This window comes from Eleutherodactylus coqui, chromosome 2 (genome assembly GCF_035609145.1).
Source record: "Eleutherodactylus coqui strain aEleCoq1 chromosome 2, aEleCoq1.hap1, whole genome shotgun sequence".
NCBI classification, from domain to species: domain Eukaryota; kingdom Metazoa; phylum Chordata; class Amphibia; order Anura; family Eleutherodactylidae; genus Eleutherodactylus; species Eleutherodactylus coqui.
This window is the reverse complement of record NC_089838.1, coordinates 325,287,086-325,308,767: the sequence shown is the minus strand read 5'-3', so window position 1 is coordinate 325,308,767 and position 21,682 is coordinate 325,287,086. Positions and strand designations below refer to the sequence as shown.

The 21,682-nt window shown below is 46.8% G+C and overlaps 4 non-coding genes across 4 annotated transcripts; all 4 read right to left on the bottom strand.

The window, feature by feature from the left end:
- Nucleotides 1-5,924: 5,924 nt before the first annotated feature.
- TRNAD-GUC (transfer RNA aspartic acid (anticodon GUC)) lies at nucleotides 5,925-5,996 on the bottom strand. The gene has a single exon. It is a non-coding gene; the product is annotated as a tRNA-Asp (tRNA).
- A 1,362-nt stretch (nucleotides 5,997-7,358) lies between these two features.
- On the bottom strand, nucleotides 7,359-7,430 carry TRNAQ-UUG (transfer RNA glutamine (anticodon UUG)). Its single transcript has one exon. It is a non-coding gene; the product is annotated as a tRNA-Gln (tRNA).
- Nucleotides 7,431-16,418: 8,988 nt separating this feature from the next.
- On the bottom strand, nucleotides 16,419-16,490 carry TRNAD-GUC (transfer RNA aspartic acid (anticodon GUC)). Its single transcript has one exon. It is a non-coding gene; the product is annotated as a tRNA-Asp (tRNA).
- A 4,399-nt stretch (nucleotides 16,491-20,889) lies between these two features.
- Nucleotides 20,890-20,961, bottom strand: TRNAQ-CUG (transfer RNA glutamine (anticodon CUG)). The gene has a single exon. It is a non-coding gene; the product is annotated as a tRNA-Gln (tRNA).
- Between the last annotated feature and the right edge of the window lie 721 nt (nucleotides 20,962-21,682).

Sequence of the window (21,682 nt, the reverse complement as noted above, 5' to 3'; positions counted from 1 at the left end):
GCCGCTAGGCCTTGGAGTCGGGGGTTCCGCGTGGATCCCTGGTGACGAATGAGAGACACAGTTGTCACATTATCTGAAAAGATTTTTATGTGTCTACCTCTGACCTCTGCCTCGAAGCCACGAACGGCCTTCCAGACAGCACAAAGTTCCTTATAGTTGGAGGACTGAATAGCTTCCTCCCGGTTCCTACCCCCTTGGACGTAATAACGGCCTGAGTGGGCCCCCCAGCCAGTTGCACTTGCATCAGTAAAAATGAATACTGGGGATGCGGGGTACCAAACTGTGGCTCTGGCGAGGTTGGTAGTGGACATCCACCACTCCAAAGATCTCTTTATCTTGGGGGTAAGGAAAACGAGTTGATCCAGAGAAGCGGGTAACTTATCCCAGCTACTCAGGATGAAGTCCTGGAGGGTTCTGCAGTGCAATTGGGCCCAAGGGACTACCCCGATGCAGGATGTCATGAGGCCGAGGACCCTCATGCCTCTCCTAAGGGAGACTTTAGTGGAGAGATAAAGTGCCTGACATTCGTCCAGTATCGCCTTCTGTCTCTCTAGGGGGAGGGACGAGCACTGGCGGTGAGAGTCCAGGATAACCCTAAGGAATTCTTTCCTTTGTTCGGGAAGGAGACTAGACTTGACAGTGTTGACGATCCAGCCCAATGATTCAAACAGGCGGAGAGCAAGATCAATATGGGACCGAAGCTCTGTAGCTGATCCTGCTATGATCAGGAAATCATCTAGGTACGGAACGATCAACACTTTGTTTGCCCTTAGTGCCGCCACCATCTCCAACACTAGCTTGGAAAATACCCAGGGTGTGGAAGAAATCCCGAACGGCAGGCACATAAACTGGAAGTGTGAGACTGATTCATCAACCATCAGAGCGAACCGCAGGAACTGCTGGAAATCTGCGTGAATAGGGATGTGGTAGTAGGCGTCCTTTAAGTCTATGGTGGTCATGACGCTATCCGGTGCGATTAAGGGGATTGCTGACCATACCGATTCCATTTTAAATCTTTTGTATGAGATGGACCTTTTAGAAATTTCAAATTAATAATGGTTCTATAAGACCCATTGGGCTTTTTAACGAGGAACAAGGGGGAGTAGCAACCCCTGAACTGCTCTTCTATGGGAAACAGCTTCTGGACACCCAACTGGAGGGCCTGAGCAGACGAGGGCGACTGGCAGGGGTTGACCACGAACCTCCGAGGAGGGGAGGAGGAGAATTCAATTTTGTAGCCCTCCGTAACTAGGCGTAGGGCCCAGGGATTGGAGGTCACCTCCTTCCATTTGAGGGCGAACTCTATCAACCTACCCCCAACCTGTAGGGTTTTTGAGGGCGGTGTCTCACCCTTTCCGTCCTTGGGGTAGGACCAGCGTCCAGTCTTCCCTTTTCCCTTGTATATCCTGGGGGGAAAAAAGGATGGAGGGTAGGAGGAGGGAGGCCGCTTGAAGGACTTCTCCGTGGCTCTTGTCTGATGCCTTTTCCAAAAGGGTATCCAGAGAAGGCCCAAAGATCCTATGTCCTTGGAAAGGCAGGGCGCAGAGCCTGTTCTTTGATGTGTTATCGCCCGCCCAGGCCTTGACCCAGACGGCTCTCCTGGCTGTATTAGAGAGGGCTGCTGAATGGGCTCCGAACCTCACCGACTCCATAGAGGCATCCGCCAAAAAAACGGTTGCTTGTTGGAGGAGGGGAAGGCAGCTGGAGAGGTCTTCCCTGGAACCCCTCTGGGTGATCAATGTCTGGAGCTGGTCCAGCCAGCCGGTCATGGACCTTGCCACTGACATGGCTGTAATATTAGCCTTAATGGTCAGGGCTGCGATCTCCCAGGCCTTTTTCATTGCTGAATTCACCTTGGTGTCAAGTGGATCCCGCAATTGTGAGACGTCCTCAAAGGGGAGGGCTGCTTTTTTTGAAACCCTGGCCACGGCCAGGTCCACCTTGGGGGTGGTTTCCAGGAAATCAACGTCGTCTGGTGCGAAGACCATACGGTCCCTGAATTCCTTTGACAGGAAGAATTTTTGCTCCGCCTGCTTCTATTCTGTCAGAATTAATTGCTTCAGAATGTCATTTACTGGGAATGTGGGTTTAGGTTGAGGTTGGAGCCCCTGAAACAGACTATCTTGAAATGATGGCTGCTGTGGCACCTCTTCCTCCACCTGCATGGTGCGTCTGACTGCATTTAACAGATGACCCAGATCCGTCGCTGAGAAGTAGTATTTTTTCATGTCTTCCATTGGTAGCATAGATTCTGAGGGGGAGTCTTCCAAGAATCCTTCCTCGGAGTCAGACTCCTCCGTATGCATCCGCCTCGCCCTTTTCATGGGGGGCAGAAGAGGAAGAGAGGAGAGACAGGCTTCAATTTCCTCACGAATTACGGAAACGGATGTCCGCCATGGCAGAGGAGTCCTCTTCACGGATCACTTTCGCTGTACAATCTGTACACAGTGGTTTTGCATGGCTCTCCTCTAGCCGTCGTAAGCAGACCGGGCATTTACGTATGCGTTTTTTGGCCTCTCTATTCTTTTGCGCATCTCTGTCCTAAGAAACTGAGATAGCAAAGACACTTCCAGCACCTTAACATTTTCCTTCACCCAGGCAAAGACCCATATAAGGAGGTCTACTTACAGGTAGACCACTCTCGGTGTCCTCCCTGGCTGACATCTTGATAGTAAAGACAAACTTCCAGCATAAGGTGTAGACAGGTGAGATGCAGAGGAAAATCCAGCCTTTTAAAATTTTGAATTTGGCGCCGACACGCCCCCCCGAGTGAGGCTCCACCCCCCCATGTGACGCGGCAGCGCTGACGTCACGCCGCCGCGCCGGACCCGGGGGATACGCCGCACGCCAGGGAAGGACACACCACGCTGTCTCCTGCAGACCGCAAGCACGGCTGTCTGGACCCGCGCCCGAACCCCTCCTGCTGTCATACCTTCCGCCCTGATGGGTCTGCTGGATCCGGAGGGAAGCACATACCCGGCTGTTCTCTGCCGTTCCGAGCCCTCTCAGGTACCGGGGGTCATTCCGCCAGCCAGCTACCCTCTGGGCAGCGCACTGGGGAGGTTTTCCCTCATAGGGAATAGGTGCTGGGTAATATCCTGTGGGTGAGGGTCCCCTCGTAGGGTCTCACCCACACAGACCCTGTCAGCCCGATAGAGAGGACATCCCGTCCCATCCTCCCCCCCCCCCCCCCCGGGCGAACAGGTTGCTTTGGAGTTCCTTTCCTTTGTTCACCTCTGGCATACACCTGGAGGCTCCGCTTGGACTGTCCTGTAGGAACAGGAAGACACTGGTGAGCCGGTGGTGGGAGTTACCTTTTGTGTTTTTCTGCTTCCTGTCCCAACAGGTGTCCAGCAGACAACTTCCAAGTGTATGCTGTCAGGATGACGAGGGGAAACATATGTATCTCTAAACTGCATTTTTCTGTGCACTTTTGTATTTTAAAAGCCACTAATAGAAAGGGTCCAAATATAGCCAAAGATAACTGGCATGTTATCACATATTTTAGATTATTTATCACCTTTCTGTTTCAGATTACTATGAAAACAATAAAGTTCTATGGGAATGAAAGGCCTCCTAAACAGGGAACCAAACCCCTTACTCCCATGTGACAGGCAGGGATATTTATCACTATACTTTATCGTGTTCTTTTTTTAAAGGACATTGCTTGTGTTGCACGGGACATGACGTGTTGCCACGTATCTTGGCTTTGTGTTACTGTGTTTCTTGTGTTTTTTGTCACTGTGTTCAGTTCTGAAGACCTCACCTGCAAAAATTCATTAATTCAATAGAACAAGTACAAATGACAATAAAAATGGTGGAAGAACTAGCCACACTGTTTTGCGATAGAAAACTGACTGGCTGATACAGGTATGGAACCCACGACATTGGTGTCTTTAGTACTATATTATAACCAGTTTTATTCTGTTTTACTAAAGGTTGAGTGTAATTACCTTTGCATAGATTAAATAAAGGTTGTGATAACTAGGTGCTCTGCTTTCACCCATGGGATTTGGGCTATGATGTGTTTAAGGCTGCATTCACACGAACGTATATCGGCTCGGTTTTCACGCCGAGCCGATATACGTCATGCTCATCTGCAGGGGGGGGGGGAGGATAGAAGAGCCAAGAGCAAGAACTGAGCTCCCGACCCCTCTCTGCCTCCTCTCCGCCCCTCTGCACTATTTGCAGCGAAAGGAGGCGGGGCGGGGGCAGGGCTAAGTTCCGAGACTTAGCCCCACCCCCGTCCCGCTTCTCCATTGCAAATAGTGCAGAGGGGTGGAGAGGAGGCAGAGGGGGCGGGAGCTCTGTTCCTGCTCCTGGCTCTTCCATCCTCCCCCCCCCCCCCCCGCAGATGAGGACGACGTATATCGGCTCGGCATGAAAACCGAGTCGATATACGTTGGTGGGAATCCAGCCTTATTGTGTTACTTTATATATTATTTATCAGTAAAATAGACAAGAATTTGAATCCCAAAGTTATATTCCCATTTTTATGGCAACTAGCATATTGCCCTGGTAGCATATCCACAGACCCGGTGTTTCCTTTCACAATCTTTACCCACGTGTATGCTCATGGGACTTCTCCATCCTTTTTTATAGAAATTGCAAAAACTCTTCTTTTTGTGCTGATTCATTATTAATTACTGTAACTTATTACTTAATACTCCTCCTCTCATTATACACTACCCTCTCTAAAATGTCCGGAATAGAGCAGCCAAACTATCCAACTAGGTAATAGAGGGTCTGTGGTGAGTATGTTCAGCAAAAAGAGGCCAAAATTTGGTAAACTCACATCAAAGTCCCCAAAATAGTTTATATGTTATACGCATTATGGTCAACAATATTTACCCTAAATATACTATTAAATGACCATATAACGCAATGCCAGAGCAGCAGTAGAGGTGTATTCACTTCAATCTATACTGTGTGAGTATAGATTAAATTGAATACCTCAACTGCTGCTCTGTCATTGCATTATATGGACTGTTAAACTTTGGATCCTGCTGTCCGGATCTCTGTACAGAGCGTGCAGTACTGTGTGAGGAGTCTGCTCTCCCTGAATGGGATTTGATTGTGGTGCCGCTGAATTATTGGTGAATTGAAGGTATACTATTAAATGAGTCTTTGTGCAATATTTGATGTATAGAAAGCTGGTTCTATTTCGATGACACATATGAGTGTAAGTCAAGGACAAATGAAAAGAAAGTCCGACCAAGATTTGAACTCAGATTACTGAGAGTCTTAATCATTACACCACGGAACCAAGACCGACTATGCATCATGTATCAAAAATATGACTAAAGACTATTTTAATCCTGGGTCTTCTCTTCAGAGGAATTGCTTTTCTTTTCCTCCCTTTTATTAGGATTGTTCAGTTCTGGAGACCCAACCAGGCAAAAGACATTAATAGAATAGAATGGGTCCATGGATGTCCACTGAGAACTGACAGATTATGTAATATTGTGGCTTATTGAATAGTTATGCATAACACTTTAGGTTATTTTCAAATTTTTTCAGAGTTTTTGTCAACTGCTTGCTGCTCTGTTTTTCTTATTAAAATGTCCCACTGTGGTGGAACCTGACAAAACCCATTATAAGTTAGAGGCATCCACCGATCATCTGTGTTGTGTGACTGATCCAACACTTGGCCCTGGTCTTTATTGTGTGATGGACAATGTGAAAGCAGCCCAACTTACAACTTGAAACTTTATACATTTTATATTGAATATAGAATAGTTTCACTGTGCCAGCTGTGGACAGAGGTTGTGTGAAGGAATGTCTGCCAGCAGATTTTTAGTAATCAACTTGGAAATTGTAATGCCACTCAGTTTTTTATTGAGTATGTTTTTGATCGTGCTAACATATAAAAATGTTCAGATTATCATGTAAACAACCAGGTTCTGAGAGTATAAAAATAGAGCCTCCCCGTCGGGGAATCGAACCCCGGTCTCCCGCGTGACAGGCGGGGATACTTACCACTATACTAACGAGGAATTGCTATGAATAAACTGTTTATCAATTCTATCTTAAAGGGACAGTATCCTCATCAATAAGGTTTTCTCATAGAGGACATGAGTGCAACTTGGATTTGTCTTGCTTCTTTTCAATGTTATGTTTGTTGTGATTTTTGTCACTGTTTTCTGTTCTAGAAACCTAAGATGCAAAAAGACATTGATAGAATGCATGTATATAGACTAAGAAAATTACTTACGAGCCATTATCCGCCCGAGTGGCTATTGCGCGCTCCTGGAGTAAGGCCTCGGTTAGCATTGACCTCGTTAAGGTTAAATTGTCATGGATAATGACCAGCGAGTAATTGGCCTCCCTCCTGATGGACCAGGAGGAACTTTTCCATCATACTTGGGCATCCTGATATCAATATTCCCTAACTATGTGGATCTGGAACCCCACGCCTTAGTCCAGACCAACCCCGGTGACCTTAGTCAGACTTCTAGGGTTACCTCTACGCCTCCTGTTTAACAGGTAGCAGCTAAAACCATGAGATTGGAAGAATTTCATAGGCCAGGCAGACATGAAGATGCCCAACTTTAAACCATTCCCTATGACCCTCGTGCCTTGACCCTAACAACACCCCATCCCCCTTTTTTTTGTTTGTTTTGGAAGTCATATTTCAAGATTATTATTTCTGCCAACAATACTTTTATAAAGGTAAAAAGAAGTAGTCGGCTCTTTACAATTTTATCAGATGTGACTTTCTATCAGGAATATAATCTTCCGTGATGCATTCTTTATCTGATGTTTATTGAATAATGACTGCATTGTTTATATATGTTTCAATGTATTTTTTATTTGGTTCAAAATCTAATAAAATTCATGAGAAACAAAAAGGTAGAGGAGAAAACAAGGGGATCTGCTATCTAATTGTTACCAACAGGGAGGGAATGGTGGAGGAAGTAAGGGTGGCTGGGACCTTAGGAGGCAGTGATCATACTATCTTTAAATTTTGGCTAAAAAGGACAGAAAAGACCTGAGAAAACTCAGACCTCAAGGTTGGATTTCAGAAAGGCAGATTGTAATGAACTCAGAAAAAGGGTAGGAAGAATCCGATGGCTGGATGTTCTTAAGGACAGAAATGTCCACAAGGTCATAGTCTTGCACTAGCTGTCCTGCACATGGTCCCCCCTCCCTGACACCTATAGTCTTGTACCTTATTTGCCCTCCCAGCCCTCCCAGCCATCCATAGCCTTACACAGTATCTCCTTCTCCACTAGTTCTCCATAGTTTTGCACATTATATCCTCAACCTAATGGGCAAAACATCCAACAGGAATCAGGACAATTATCATTCAGTGCAAATATTTTAGTGCCGCGACACTATGAGTCAAAGAGAAAAATAGGTTCCACCGAGATTTGAACTCGGATCGCTGGATTCAAAGTCCAGAGTGCTAACCATTACACCATGGAACCTTGACAAACTCTACAGAGTGCATCATTAAATGACAGGAATTAGGTCCTACCTGTTAATTCCCTTTCTTGAAGTCATCCTGACAGCATACACCTGGAGGTTGTCCGCTGGACACTTGTTGGGACAGGAAGCGAAAACACAAAAGGCAACTCCCACCACCGTCTCACCAGTGTGTACCAAATGACTACAGTGACCCCGTTCTTGCTCAACCAATATTTTTAATACAGAAATTATGATTCAGTACGTTACTTCACGTAAACATAACTCAAGGGGAGGGAAAAGCCCCTATGCTGTCAGGATGACTTCAAGAAAGGGAATTAACAGGTAGGACCTAATTCCTAATTCCCCTCGTCATCCTGACAGCATACACCTGGAGAAGTGTCAACAAACTGAGGGCTTTTTTAGGGGGGGGGGGGGCACTGCTTGTAGAACCTTACGCCCAAAGGCCATATCACAGCTGGCCCCCAAGTCCAGGCGGTAGTGTTTGGTGAATGTGTGGGTATTCGACCACGTGGTGGCCCTGCAGATTTGGTCGGTTGTCGCCTGGGCTCTCTCCACCCAGGAACAGGCGACCGCCCTGGTGGAATGGGCTTTAATGTTGCCCGGGAGTGAAATCCCCTGGGATCGGTATACGTCTCCTATAGCCCTCCTGACCCATCGCGCTAAGGAGTCTTTAGTAGCGGGCCCTCCTCTGCCCGGACCCTGAAATTGAATAAAAAGGTTGTTAGACTTTCTGAAGGAATGCGTGACCTCCAAGTACTTCAAGATTGATCGCCTAACGTCTGGATTATGGAACCTCTGTTCCGTGGTATTACGGGGTTCCTGGCAGAAGGAAGGAAGGATTATGCGCTGTTCCCTGTGAAAGTCCGTGAGGACCTTTGGCTGAAAGAAGGGGTCAGGTTTGAACTCTATTTTATCTGGGAAGACTGTCCTATAAGGAGTCCTGATGGAGAGGGACTGGATTTCCCCAATCCGTCTAGCGGATGTGATGGCGACTAAGAAGGCTACCTTATAGGAAAGAACCCTGACTGATAGCTCCTCCAGGGGCTCAAAGGGGTGTGCACAGAGTGCCTGTAAAACTAGGTTAAGGTCCCAGGGAGGCATGGTTTCCCTTACAAAGGGGTGAAGTCTGACTGCCCCTTTGAGATATTTTCTAATTAATCTATGGTCACCCAAGGGGGAGTCAAAGAAGGCTCCAAGAGCGGCCACCTGGACCTTAAGGGTACTAGGTCTTAGCCCCATATCCAACCCATCTTCCAGGAACTCCAATATCTGGCTAATGTTAGGTTGTTGGAGATCATGGATACTATGACCCAACCACCTAGAAAAGGTCTCCCAAACCCTAGCGTATATGTTTCTAGTAGATTTTTTGAGGCTCTCGCTTAAGGTAGTTATTACCCTTCCTGATAGACCCAGACCCTGGCTCAGGTATTTTACCCGCTCAGCTTCCAGGCCGCCAGCCTGAACTTCCGGACCCCTGGGCATATCAGAGGACCTTGCTGTAGGAGGTCGTCTCTCTGTGGAAGATGTAGAGGGTCCTGGGTCGAGAGAGCGGCCAGGAGCGGAAACCAGGGTCTTTTGGACCAGAATGGAGCCACCAGGATGACAGAGCCTGGGGACCCCTGAATCTTCCTCAGGACTAGTGGGATTAGGGGTATAGGTGGGAAGGCATAGGCAAGGTCCCAATCCCAGGTGTGGGACAGAGCGTCCGTTCCCAGAGAACCCCCGTCTGCTCCCCTGGAGAAAAACCGGGGACATTTGGTGTTCTCCTGTGAGGCGAACAAGTCCACCTGCGGTGTCCCCCATTTTTCTATAATCAGACGAAATGCGTGCAGGTGTAGAGTCCACTCCCCCAGATCTATCTTCCTGCGGCTGAGGAGATCCGCCATGGAGTTTTCTGGGCCCCTTATGTGAAACGCTGTGACAGAAGGTGTCCGCTGTTCTATCCATCTGAGAATTTTCGCCGCTAGGCCTTGGAGTCGGGGGTTCCGCGTGGATCCCTGGTGACGAATGAGGGACACAGTTGTCATATTATCTGAAAAGATTTTTATGTGTCTACCTCTGACCTCTGCCTCGAAGCCACGAACGGCCTTCCAGACAGCACAAAGTTCCTTATAGTTGGAGGACTGAATAGCTTCCTCCCGGTTCCTACCCCCTTGGACGTAATAACGGCCTGAGTGGGCCCTCCAGCCAGTTGCACTTGCATTAGTAAAAATGGATACTGGGATGCGGGGTACCAAACTGTGGCTCTGGCGAGGTTGGTAGTGGACATCCACCACTCCAAAGATCTCTTTATCTTGGGGGTAAGGAAAACTAGTTGATCCAGGGAAGCGGGTAACTTATCCCAGCTACTCAGGATGAAGTCCTGGGGGGTTCTGCAGTGCAATTTGGCCCAAGGAACTACCCCGATGCAGGATGTCATGAGGCCGAGGACCCTCATGCCTCTCCTAAGGGAGACTTTAGTGGAGAGAGAAAGTGCCTGACACCCATCCAGTATCGCCTTCTGCCTCTCTAGGGGGAGGGAGGAGCACTGGCGGTGAGAGTCCAGGATAACTCTAAGGAATTTTTTCCTTTGTTCGGGAAGGAGACTAGACTTGACAGTGTTGACGATCCAGCCCAATGATTCAAACAGGCAGAGAGTAAGATCAATGTGGGACCGAAGCTCTGTAGCTGATCCTGCTATAATCAGGAAATCATCTAGGTACGGGACGATCAACACTTTGTTTGCCCTTAGTGCCGCCACCATCTCCAACACTAGCTTGGAAAATACCCAGGGTGCGGAAGAAATCCCGAATGGCAGGCACGTAAACTGGAAGTGTGAGACTGATTCATCAACCATCAGAGCGAACCGCAGGAACTGCTGGAAATCTGCGTGAATGGGGATGTGGTAGTAGGCATCCTTTAAGTCTATGGTGGCCATGACGCTATCCGGTGCGATTAAGGGGATTGCTGACCATAACAATTCCATTTAAAATCTTTTGTACGAGATGGACCTTTTAGAAATTTCAAATTAATAATGGTTCTATAAGACCCATTGGGCTTTTTAACGAGGAACAAGGGGGAGTAGCAACCCCTGAACTGCTCTTCTATGGGAACCCGAATGATGGCCCCTAAGGATAACAGCTTCTGCACCCCCAACTGGAGGGCCTGAGCAGACGAGGGTGACTGGCAGGGGTTGACCACGAACCTCCGAGGAGGGGAGGAGGAGAATTCGATTTTGTAGCCCTCCGTAACTAGGCGTAGGGCCCAGGGATTGGAGGTCACCTCCTTCCATTTGAGGGCGAACCCCATCAGCCTACCCCCGACCTGTAGGGTTTTTGAGGGCGGTGTCTCACCCTTTCTGCCCTTGGGGTAGGACCAGCGTCCAGTCTTCCCTTTTCCCTTGTATGTCCTGGGGGGGGAAAAGGATGGAGAGTAGGAGGAGGGAGGCCGCTTGAAGGACTTCTCCGTGGCTCTTGTCTGATGCCTTTTCCAAAAGAGTATCCAGATAAGGCCCAAAGATCCTATGTCCTTGGAAAGGCAGGGCGCAGAGCCTGTTCTTTGATGTGTTATCGCCCGCCCAGGTCTTGACCCAGACGGCTCTCCTGGCTGTATTAGAGAGGGCCGCTGAACGGGCTCCGAACCTCACCGACTCCATAGAGGCATCCGCCAAAAAAACGGTTGCTTGTTGGAGGAGGGGAAGGCAGCTGGAGATGTCTTCCCTGGAACCCCTCTGGGTGATCAACGTCTGGAGCTGGTCCAGCCAGACTGTCATGGACCTTGCCACTGACGTGGCCGTAATATTAGCCTTAATGGTCAGGGCTGCGATCTCCCAGGCTTTTTTCATTGCTGAATTCACCTTGGTGTCAAGTGGATCCCGCAATTGTGAGACGTCCTCAAAGGGGAGGGCTGCTTTTTTTGAAACCCTGGCCACGGCCAGGTCCACCTTGGGGGTGGTTTCCAGGAAATCAACGTCGTCTGGTGCGAAGACCATACGGTCCCTGAATTCCTTTGACAGAAAGAATTACTGGGAATGTGGGTTTAGGTTGAGGTTGGAGCCCCTGAAACAGACTATCTTGAAATGATGGCTGCTGCGGCACCTCTTCCTCCACCTGCATGGTGCGTCTGACTGCATTTAACAGATGACCCAGATCCGCCCATGAGAAGTATTTTTTCACGTCTTCCATTGGTGGCATAGATTCCGAGGGGTAGTCTTCCAAGAGTCCTTTCTCGGAGTCAGACTCCTCCGTATGCATCTGCCTCGCCCTTTTCATGGGGGGCGGAAGAGGAAGAGAGGAGAGAGAGACTTCAATTTACGGGCCGGATGTCCGCCATGGCAGAGGAGCCCTCTTCACGGATCACTTTCGCCGTACAATCTGTACACAGCGGTTTTGCATGGCTCTCCTCTAGCCTTCGTAAGCAGACCGGGCATTTACATATGCGTTTTTTGGCCTCTCTATTCTTTTGCGCATCTCTGTCCTAAGAAACTGAGATAGCAAAGACACTTCCAGCACCTTAACATTTTCCCTCACCCTGGCAAAGACCCATATAAGGAGGTCTACTTACAGGTAGACCGCTCTCGGTGTCCTCCCTGGCTGACATCTTGATAGTAAAGACAAACTTCCAGCATAAGGTGTAGACAGGTGAGATGCAGAAGAAAATCCAGCCTTTTAAAATTTTGATTTTGGCGCCGACACGCCCCCCGAGTGAGGCTCCACCCCCCCATGTGACGCGGCAGCGCTGACGTCACGCCGGACCCGGGGGATACGCCGCACGCCAGGGAGGGACACACCACGCTGTCTCCTGCAGACTGCAAGCACGGCTGTCTGGACCTGCGCCCGAACCCCTCCTGCTGTCATACTTTCTGCCCTGATGGGCCTGCTGGATCCGGAGGGAAGCGCATACCTGGCTGTTCTCTGCCGTTCCAAGCCCTCTCAGGTACCTGGGGTCATTCCGCCAGCCAGCTACCCTCTGGGCAGCGCACTGGGGAGGTTTTCCCTCATAGGGAATAGGTGCTGGGTAATATCCTGTGGTGAGGGTCCCCTTGTAGGGTCACACCCGCGCAGACCCTGTCAGCCCGATAGAGAGGACGTCTCCCCCCCGGGCGAACAGGCTGCTTTGGAGTTCCTTTCCTTTGTTCACCTCCGGCATACACCTGGAGGCTCCGCTTGGACTGTCCTGTAGGGACAGGAAGACACTGGTGAGCCGGTGGTGGGAGTTACTTTTTGTGTTTTTCCGCTTCCTGTCCCAACAGGTGTCCAGCGGACAACTTCCAGGTGTATGCTGTCAGGATGACAAGGGGAAACATAGTTATCTCCAAACTGCATTTTTCTGTGCACTTTTGTATTTTAAAAGCCAGTAATAGAAAGGGTCCAAATATAGCCAAAGATAACTGGCATGTTATCACATATTTTAGATTATATATCACCTTTCTGTTTCAGATTACTATGAAAACAATAAAGTTCTATGGGAATGAAAGGCCTCCTAAACAGGGAACCAAACCCTTACTCCCATGTGACAGGCAGGGATATTTATCACTATACTTTATCGTGTTCTTTTTTTAAAGGACATTGCTTGTGTTGCACGGGACATGACGTGTTGCACGTATCTTGGCTTTGTGTTACTGTGTTTCTTGTGTTTTTTGTCACTGTGTTCAGTTCTGGAGACCTCACCTGCAAAAATTCATTAATGTAATAGAACAAGTACAAATGACAATAAAAATGGTGGACGAACTAGCCACACTGTTTTGAGATAGAAAACTGACTGGCTGATACGGGTATGGAACCCACGACATTGGTGTCTTTAGTACTATATTATAACCAGTTTTATTCTGTTTTACTAAAGGTTGAGTGTAATTACCTTTGCATAGATTAAATAAAGGTTGTGATAACTAGGTGCCCTGCTTTCACCCATGGGATTTGGGCTATGATGTGTTTAAGGCTGCATTCACACGAACGTATATCGGCTCGGTTTTCACACCGAGCCGATATACGTTGTCATCATCTGCAGGGGGAGGGGGGGAGGATGGAAGAGCCAGGAGCAGGAACTGAGCTCCCGCCCCCTCTCTGCCTCCTCTCCGCCCCTCTGCACTATTTGCAATTGGGAGAGGCGGGACAGGGCGGGGCTAATTCTCAACTTAGCCCCGCCCCCGTCCAGTCTCCTTTCATTGCAAATAGTGCAGAGGGGCGGAGAGGAGGCAGAGAGGGGGCGGGAGGTCAGTTCCTGCTTCTGGCTCTTCCATCCTCCCGCCTGCAGATGAGGACATCATATATCGGCTTGGCGTGAAAACCGAGCCGATATACGTTCGTGGGAATGCAGCCCAAGGCCTATGTCACGTGGCTGTATGCGTTTCTATCTTAATTAGCGCATTATCGTCCATTAACATGGGCGGCTGCCGCGTGATGGCAATAAAATATGCTGCTGCGCGGAAATCCCTCCTTTGGCAGAAATCCTTGGAATGATCACTAATGCTTAAATAGACCCAGCTGTCTTTTCCTAGTGTTGGAAAAATCCCTCTCTCTTCCTTTTTTTTTTAGCTCCCAAAGAAGTTTATGGAAGCTGCCAGCGTATTTCGGCAAAAGGTAAATCAAGACCTATCTTTTCACAAGCCATATAAATCGGTTGCCGTTTTCCGTCGCTGATGTGCTATTCTTCATCTGAATAAATATATCGGAATCCATTGCTTTGGATGGTCATGATTTTTGAATGCAGCTACAATAGCTGTATATATATGGTCTTGTGAATAAGGCCTTAGAAAGAAATGTAGCAGGCTTCAGGGCTCATGCGCAGAGCGTATCTACAGATATACTTGTGAGGGGGTGACATGATTGCGCTCTGAATGGAGCGCTATCACGTGTTCTTGCAAGGGTAACCACACTGCTTATTGTACTCTTTTGCGCTGTTGGCTCCGTTCACATTAGCGCGGGATACACCTGCTCCAGTTTTTAACCGACACAGTAGACTAATTAGTCCCTGGTGTTGACTAATTAGTTTCCTGAAAAGGAAGAGAAAAATCCAACACCTGTTAGACTGCAGGCCAGGCTCAATCGCTGTACACCCTAGTAGAATGCAGAGAGCCAAACTGTGATATGGAGGAGCTACTTGTTTAATGCAGACCAATAGTGCAGCCACTCACTCGACCCAGTCCAGATTGAGGAGGAGTGACTGCAAACAAACACTCTGCACATGTGAACGGATACCAAATGGGTCGAGTAAGTGGTTGCAGGCTATCAGGTGTTGCATTTCTGTAAAAATGAAAGGTTCATATCTCTTATTGTGTTACTTTATATATTCTTTATCAGTAAAATAGACAAGGATTTGAATCCAAAAGTTATATTCCCATTGCCCTGGTAGCATGTCCACAGACCCTATGTTTCCTTTCACAATCTTTACCCACGTGTATGCTCATGGGACTTCTCCGTCCTTTTTTATAGAAATCACAAAAACTCTTCTTTTTGTGCTGCTTCATTAATAATTACTGTAACTTATTACTTAATACTCCTCCTCTCATTATACACTACCCTCTCTAAACTGTCCGGAATAGAGCAGCCAAACTATCCAACTAGGTAATAGAGGGTCTGTGGTGAGTATGTTCAGCAAAAAGAGGCCAAAATTTGGTAAACTCACATCAAAGTCCCCAAAATAGTTTATATGTTATACGCATTATGGTCAACAATATTTACCCTAAATATACTATTAAATGACCATATAACGCAATGCCAGAGCAGCAGTAGAGGTGTATTCACTTCAATCTATACTGTGTGAGTATAGATTAAATTGAATACCTCAACTGCTGCTCTGTCATTGCATTATATGGACTGTTAAACTTTGGATCCTGCTGTCCGGATCTCTGTACAGAGCATGCAGTACTGTGTGAAGAGTCTGCTCTCCCTGAATGGGATTTGATTGTGGTGCCGCTGAATTATTGGTGAATTGAAGGTATACTATTAAATGAGTCTTTGTGCAATATTTGATGTATAGAAAGCTGGTTCTATTTCGATGACACATATGAGTGTAAGTCAAGGACAAATGAAAAGAAAGTCCGACCAAGATTTGAACTCCGATTACTGAGAATCTTAATCATTACGCCACTGAACCAAGACCGACTATGCATCATGTATCAAAAATATGACTAAAGACTATTTTAATCCTGGGTCTTCTCTTCAGAGGAATTGCTTTTCTTTTCCTCCCTTTTATTAGGATTGTTCAGTTCTGGAGACCCAACCAGGCAAAAGACATTAATAGAATAGAATGGGTCCATGGATGTCCACTGAGAACTGACAGATTATGTAATATTGTGGCTTATTGAATAGTTATGCATAACACTTTAGGTTATTTTCAAATTTTTTCAGAGTTTTTGTCAACTGCTTGCTGCTCTGTTTTTCTTATTAAAATGTCCCACTGTGGTGGAACCTGAAAAAAACCCATTATAAGTTAGAGGCATCCACCGATCATCTGTGTTGTGTGACTGATCCAACACTTTGCCCTGGTCTTTATTGTGTGATGGACAATGTGAAAGCAGCACAACTTACAACTTGAAACTTTATACATTTTATATTGAATATAGAATAGTTTCCCTGCGCCGGCTGTGGACAGAGCTTGTATGAAGGAATGTCTGCCAGCAGATTTTTAGTAATCAACTTTCATGTAGCTCCTTTGGTACATATTAATTGGAAATTGTAATGCAGCTCAGTTTTGTATTGAGTATGTTTTTGATCGTGTGATGGATAATGTGAAAGCAGCCTAACTTACAACCTTTACTTTATACATTTTATATTGATTATAAAATAGTTTCACTGCGCCGGCTGTGGACGGAGGTTGTATGAAGGAACGTCTGCCAGCAGACGTTTGGTAATAATCAACTTTCATGTAACTCGTTTGGTATAGATTAAACAAGAGGAAATATTAGGTAATAGTAACGCAGCTCAGTTTGTATTGAGTATGTTTCTGATCGTGCCGATAGTTCAGATTATCATGTAAACAACCAGATCCTGTGAGGATAAAAGAAGAGCCTCCCCGTCGGGGAATCGAACCCCGGTCTCCCGCGTGACAGGCGGGGATACTTACCACTATACTAACGAGGAATTGCTATGAGTGCTTGGTGTTACATTTCACTTTTAAAGGGACAGCATCCTCACAAATAAGGTTTTCTCATACAGGACATGAGTGCAGCCTGGATTTGTCTTAGTACTTCTTTTCAATGTTACGTTGGTCTTGATGTTTGTCACTGTGTTCTGTTCTAGAAACCTCACATGTGAAAAGCCATTGATAGAATGCACGTCTACAGATTTAAAAATTACCTAGGAGCCATTGTCTCCTACACTAAAAAAGTTTGCAGCCAAATGATGTTTTTAGTTGCCAAGATTAAATACATTTATTAGTGATGTTAAACTACTCAGCTGTATTCTAGTTACATCTCCACATCCAGAGTGCAGGATACCAAGACCATCCAAAACCCTCCAAGCAGTCAGCTACACATTCTGAGTGAATTGCTTCCCACATGCTGGTGTACATATCTAGAGTTCCCCCTTACAGTATAATATTTAAAGGCCCTCCTTAAGGCCGATTTACATGGGACACGTGTCACACCTGTGCTGTTACAGGAGAGCGTATCGCTGGAGTGCTAACAGTGTGGCTAGCAGGGCGGCAGGGGGAGCGCTCCCCCCCCCCCCACCCGCCTCCATTCACTGTAAGCAGCAGTCGTTCAGTACTGAATGCTTAAATCCCTAAAAATAGAACAGAGAGCATTCAAACACGAGGCTGAGAACCCCAGTGAAATCAATAGAGACATTTTATAGCATTTAGTACGGCATTCACAATGCAGCACTAAATACTGTAAAAAATGAGCAGCAACAAATATGAGTGTAATTCAAAGAGAAATCAAAAAAATAGATCCCACTGAAATCTGAACGCAGATCACTGGATTCAGAGTCCAGAGTGCTAACCGTTACACCAAAAAACCCTGTTAGGATAGAATGGGTACAAAGATGGCCACTAGAGATGAGCGAACCTACTCGTTTCGAGTAATTACTTGATCGAGCACCGCGATTTTCAAGAACTTCCGTACTCGGGTGAAAAGATTCGGGGGGCGGCGTGGCGGAGCCGTGGGTAGCTGCGGGGAACAGGGGGGAGCCCTCTCCCCCCCCCCCACTCTCCACAGCAACCCCCCACTCACCCACGGCGCCCCCCGAATCTTTTCGCCCGAGTACGGAAGTACTCAAAAATCGCGGCGCTCGGGCGAAAAAGGGGCGTGGCTGAGTACGCTCGCTCATCTCTAATGGCCACCGATAACTGACAGGCTATCGGTTATCAGTGGCCATCTGTGTAGAGGCTTCGTTGACTGTAGCTCTGTTCCCAATAAATGTCACACAGTGGTGGCAGCTGACGAAACCTATTACATCAGTGGGATTCACCAATTGTCACTGGTGTCTCTTGTGTCTCTTGATCCTTTTTGCGCTTGTGTAATATGCTGTACTAAACTACAATATTTTGAAATTCTACCCCTCACACTAGCATGTTTTTTTTGGTGGGGAGTGTTATTACGTAAGCATTTTGCGCATAATTTTCCTATAGAAGTGAATGGGTACATAAAAAATGCAGTGTGTATGCAACTGCCAGCGCATTAACTGCACTTTTCACGCAGGTTGCTAAGAGACTGGGAGGAAAAAGAAAACAGGTTGTTGTTGGCAGTCACTCAGGAGTTTGTCCAGACAAGGCGGTATCATGTCTCCTATAAATAGGGGAAACTATTGTCCTGATGGAGGGAAAACCAGTTATATGGGATTCAAACTCATCTGATTACAAGATAGGTTTGGGAAGGGCCAAGCCTCTGAAATGTTGCCTGCTGTGCGGCTTCCTGCAACAGGACATTGCAAAACAAAAAGCTTTGGAAGTGGACATTTGTGTTTTTGTGCCTATGAGTGCATAAAAAAAGTTTTTTTGTGTAAATGCATTTTTTTATGTCTTTTAGGGCTCTTTCACACGGGCGTATTTTTAATCGGTATTTTGTGAGCCAGGAGCGGGTCCAAAATACGGAAGAAATGGAAAACTTTCCATTCTCCTTTCCTCTGTAAGTTCTTCTCCTGGTTTTAGCTTACAAAATACTAATGAAATATATGCCCTTGTGAAAGAGCCCTGATGGCGTACCATTACGTGATGGATGCGTTAAACTTCATACAGAGCGTAACTGGGAGCGCACACCATTCCATGTAATGTGGGTAGTGGCTAATTTTTCGAGTTGAAGCCAGTCGGAGCGGCTGCATTATCACTAATGTTGGATTTAGAGGTTCATTTTTGCATCTGCTGATGTCCTTTTTGACAGCATGTAAATATCCTGACCCGTGTTAGGTGGTCACACTGACTCCAAGGAGAAATGTAAATTGATGATAATGTGATGTGTGCACATGTGTGCAAAATTACACAGTTGTGTTGTTGGATGATTTTCGATATTTTGACAATGTGGAGAATAACCAAGTGGCTCCAAAACATTTTAGTAAAGCCAAAAAAATCTATATTTTCTGTGTGTTGTAAATGTGGTGACAGGGTGCGCAGGTTTGTTTTTTTATAAATTCACCTTTAAAAATGTCAATTGGACTTTCTAATGTTAAAAACGCATCGCACAAAAATCGCAAAGCACAAACGCAAGTGGGTAGGAGCCCTGAAGAAATAAAGACTAAGTGCAGAAGCACTCAAGATCAGTCCTGCCAGGCATATATAGAGCAGCACAGTGGAACGGGTACCCAAAAAAAAAGGCCATATGTGCATCTCTTGCAACTCAGATTTCTGGCGAGAACTGTAGATCTGCACCGTAGGTTTATCAGTAGTGCGTTTCTACTTACAAAAAACACCACAAATGCATAATTAAAAAAACTATTTTTCCATTAACCACCTTGAGGCCAGTCAGGAGTCTGATGGAACTTGTGTCATCACCAGCAGAGCCCCATCATTCTAAGCCACTAGAAGAGCAACTTAAGACATCGGCCCAGTCCACAGCACCGCCTAGTCCTACCATGACACCTGCAAAACAGGGCTCAAGAAAGCGTATGTAGCCATCTACAGCTGCTATGCAGGTGGCAGCTGCGGGAGCTACTCCTCAAGTGCAGAACAGAGTCCGGGAGCTGCTTGACTCCAGGCAAAACAAGGACTAGGTGGATGCATCTAATCGATCTATGGTGAGGAACCTATGCAACATTTTACCTCAATTTCCCATGCCTATTCAGGCATACAGGATGACTCTAGTAGGGCCATGTCTCCCTTCACTTCCTCCCTCCCTATTTTCAGTCTTGGACCACTGGTGCCATGTGCGCCACCAAAATGCAGATCTCGATCGAGCTCAGAGCCAAAGACCAGGGTACGGGCCCAGTCATTCAGACCCTCAGCTGTATTATGGTGACCGTCATGTTCCTTACCAACAGAGATACATGCCACATACACCTAAACATAGCAACACAAACTTGTTTTGACCATCACAAAGCCAGTTGTCCACCATGTCTTATAGACCAGGACCTGCTTCCATATGTCAGAAACCAGCCATTACACAAATCTTTAATTGATAATTATGGTTTTCTGCTCTGTTATGGGAGCAGGCAAGGGGCGTCCCCTGGCTGAATCGATCTGTCTTTGAACGGTACCAAACAGCGCCAGATGGGCCCCCTTGATAATAATAGGGTCATTTTCCTTTCCTCTCAGCTGTCCAGCATTGTTTCTCTAGCATCGGACATGGCTGTCCAAAAGTGGGATATAGTAACCAAACAAAAAGCAACTCATCCTCAAAAGACATCACCTCAAGACAACGGCTACCTCAGAACTCTCACAACAATGCAGTAAAGCTCCAGAAAATGGTTCCTGGGTGGTCATGTGACTGTTCCATGGGTGTTTCCTATGGGTTTGCCCAGTTCAGACATCATCCTTTCTGTTTGTGTTCCTTTTGCGCACATAAAATATGCAGTACAAAACGCGTGCAAAAACTCACGCGTGCAGGAGAGCCCTTACTCCCACATGACAGGCCTAGATATTTATAACTATACTAATACCATACTGTGTAGTATGCATGAACTGTTGCTTGGTACTCTCCTTCCCTTTATCTAGTTTCGCATTGGTCTTCCTGCACATTTCTACCTTCTGTCCATAGTCTTGCATCTTATCTTACACTACTCCAGTAGTCCATAGCTTTGTGCATTATTTCTCCTCCCAACCAGCCATAGTCTTAAGGCCCTTTTCGACGCAAAAATCGTTCAAAGCCGTCTTTTGAGTGATAATTGTTGTGTCTAATTGCACTTACATCGTGTAGTTTTCGTTAAGCATGCTGAAAGACAATGATCAGCCTTATCAGGAGTTCACAGTGGGATATAGCTGATACTATTGTTTCACAACCCTTTCTTTAATCTTCACCTCCATAACTCTTTATGCGATGTTTGATGCTTAGAAAGCGGTTTTTAGTTCAGCGATATTATGAGTGTAAATTAAGGAAAAAAAATAAAAAGTAGGTCCCACCGAGATTTGAACTCGGATCGCTGGATTCAGAGTCCAGAGTGCTAACCATTACACCATGGAACCTTGGTAAGACTTAGGTAGGGTATCATGAATTAAATATTTACCTCCAACCTACATTTTATCCCTACTACCATACTTTAAAAGACTCTGATAGAATAGCATGAGTCCAAAGATGGCCACTGGTAACTGGCAGGCTATGAGATATTTTGGATTATTGGATAGTTATGCAGAAAACCTTCGGCTGTGTTCACATCTGTGTAGTGGCTTTGTTAACTGCATGCTCCCCTCTTCCCCTCCCCCAGTAGTCCATAATCTTCTACATTCTCTCTTCCCAGCCAGCATTGTGTTATGTCCCATTCACATGGGTTGACAGTCGTCTAAACGACTGAATGAGTGCTGACTAGAGATGAGCGAACACGTTCGGCCCCGCCCCTTTTTCGCCCGAACACCGAACTTTGCGAACACCTCGGTGTTCGGGCGAAAAAGCTCGGGGGCCGCCGTGGCAGCGCGGGGGGGTGCGGCGGGGAGTGGGGGGGAGAGGGAGAGAGAGAGGGCTCCCCCCTGTTCCCCGCTACTGCCGCCCGCGCCGCCGCGCATCTCCCCGCCCCCCGGCGGCACCCGGACACTTACGCGCGAACACTCCAGTGTTCGCTAAAGCCGGTGTCCGGGTGCGGATGTGTCCGTTACGGACACGTTCGCTCATCTCTAGTGCTGACGCCACAGCAAGCCTAGTTCTTCCTGAATGGAGGTAAGGAGGAGGTTTAAGTTAGAAGAAACTATTCTG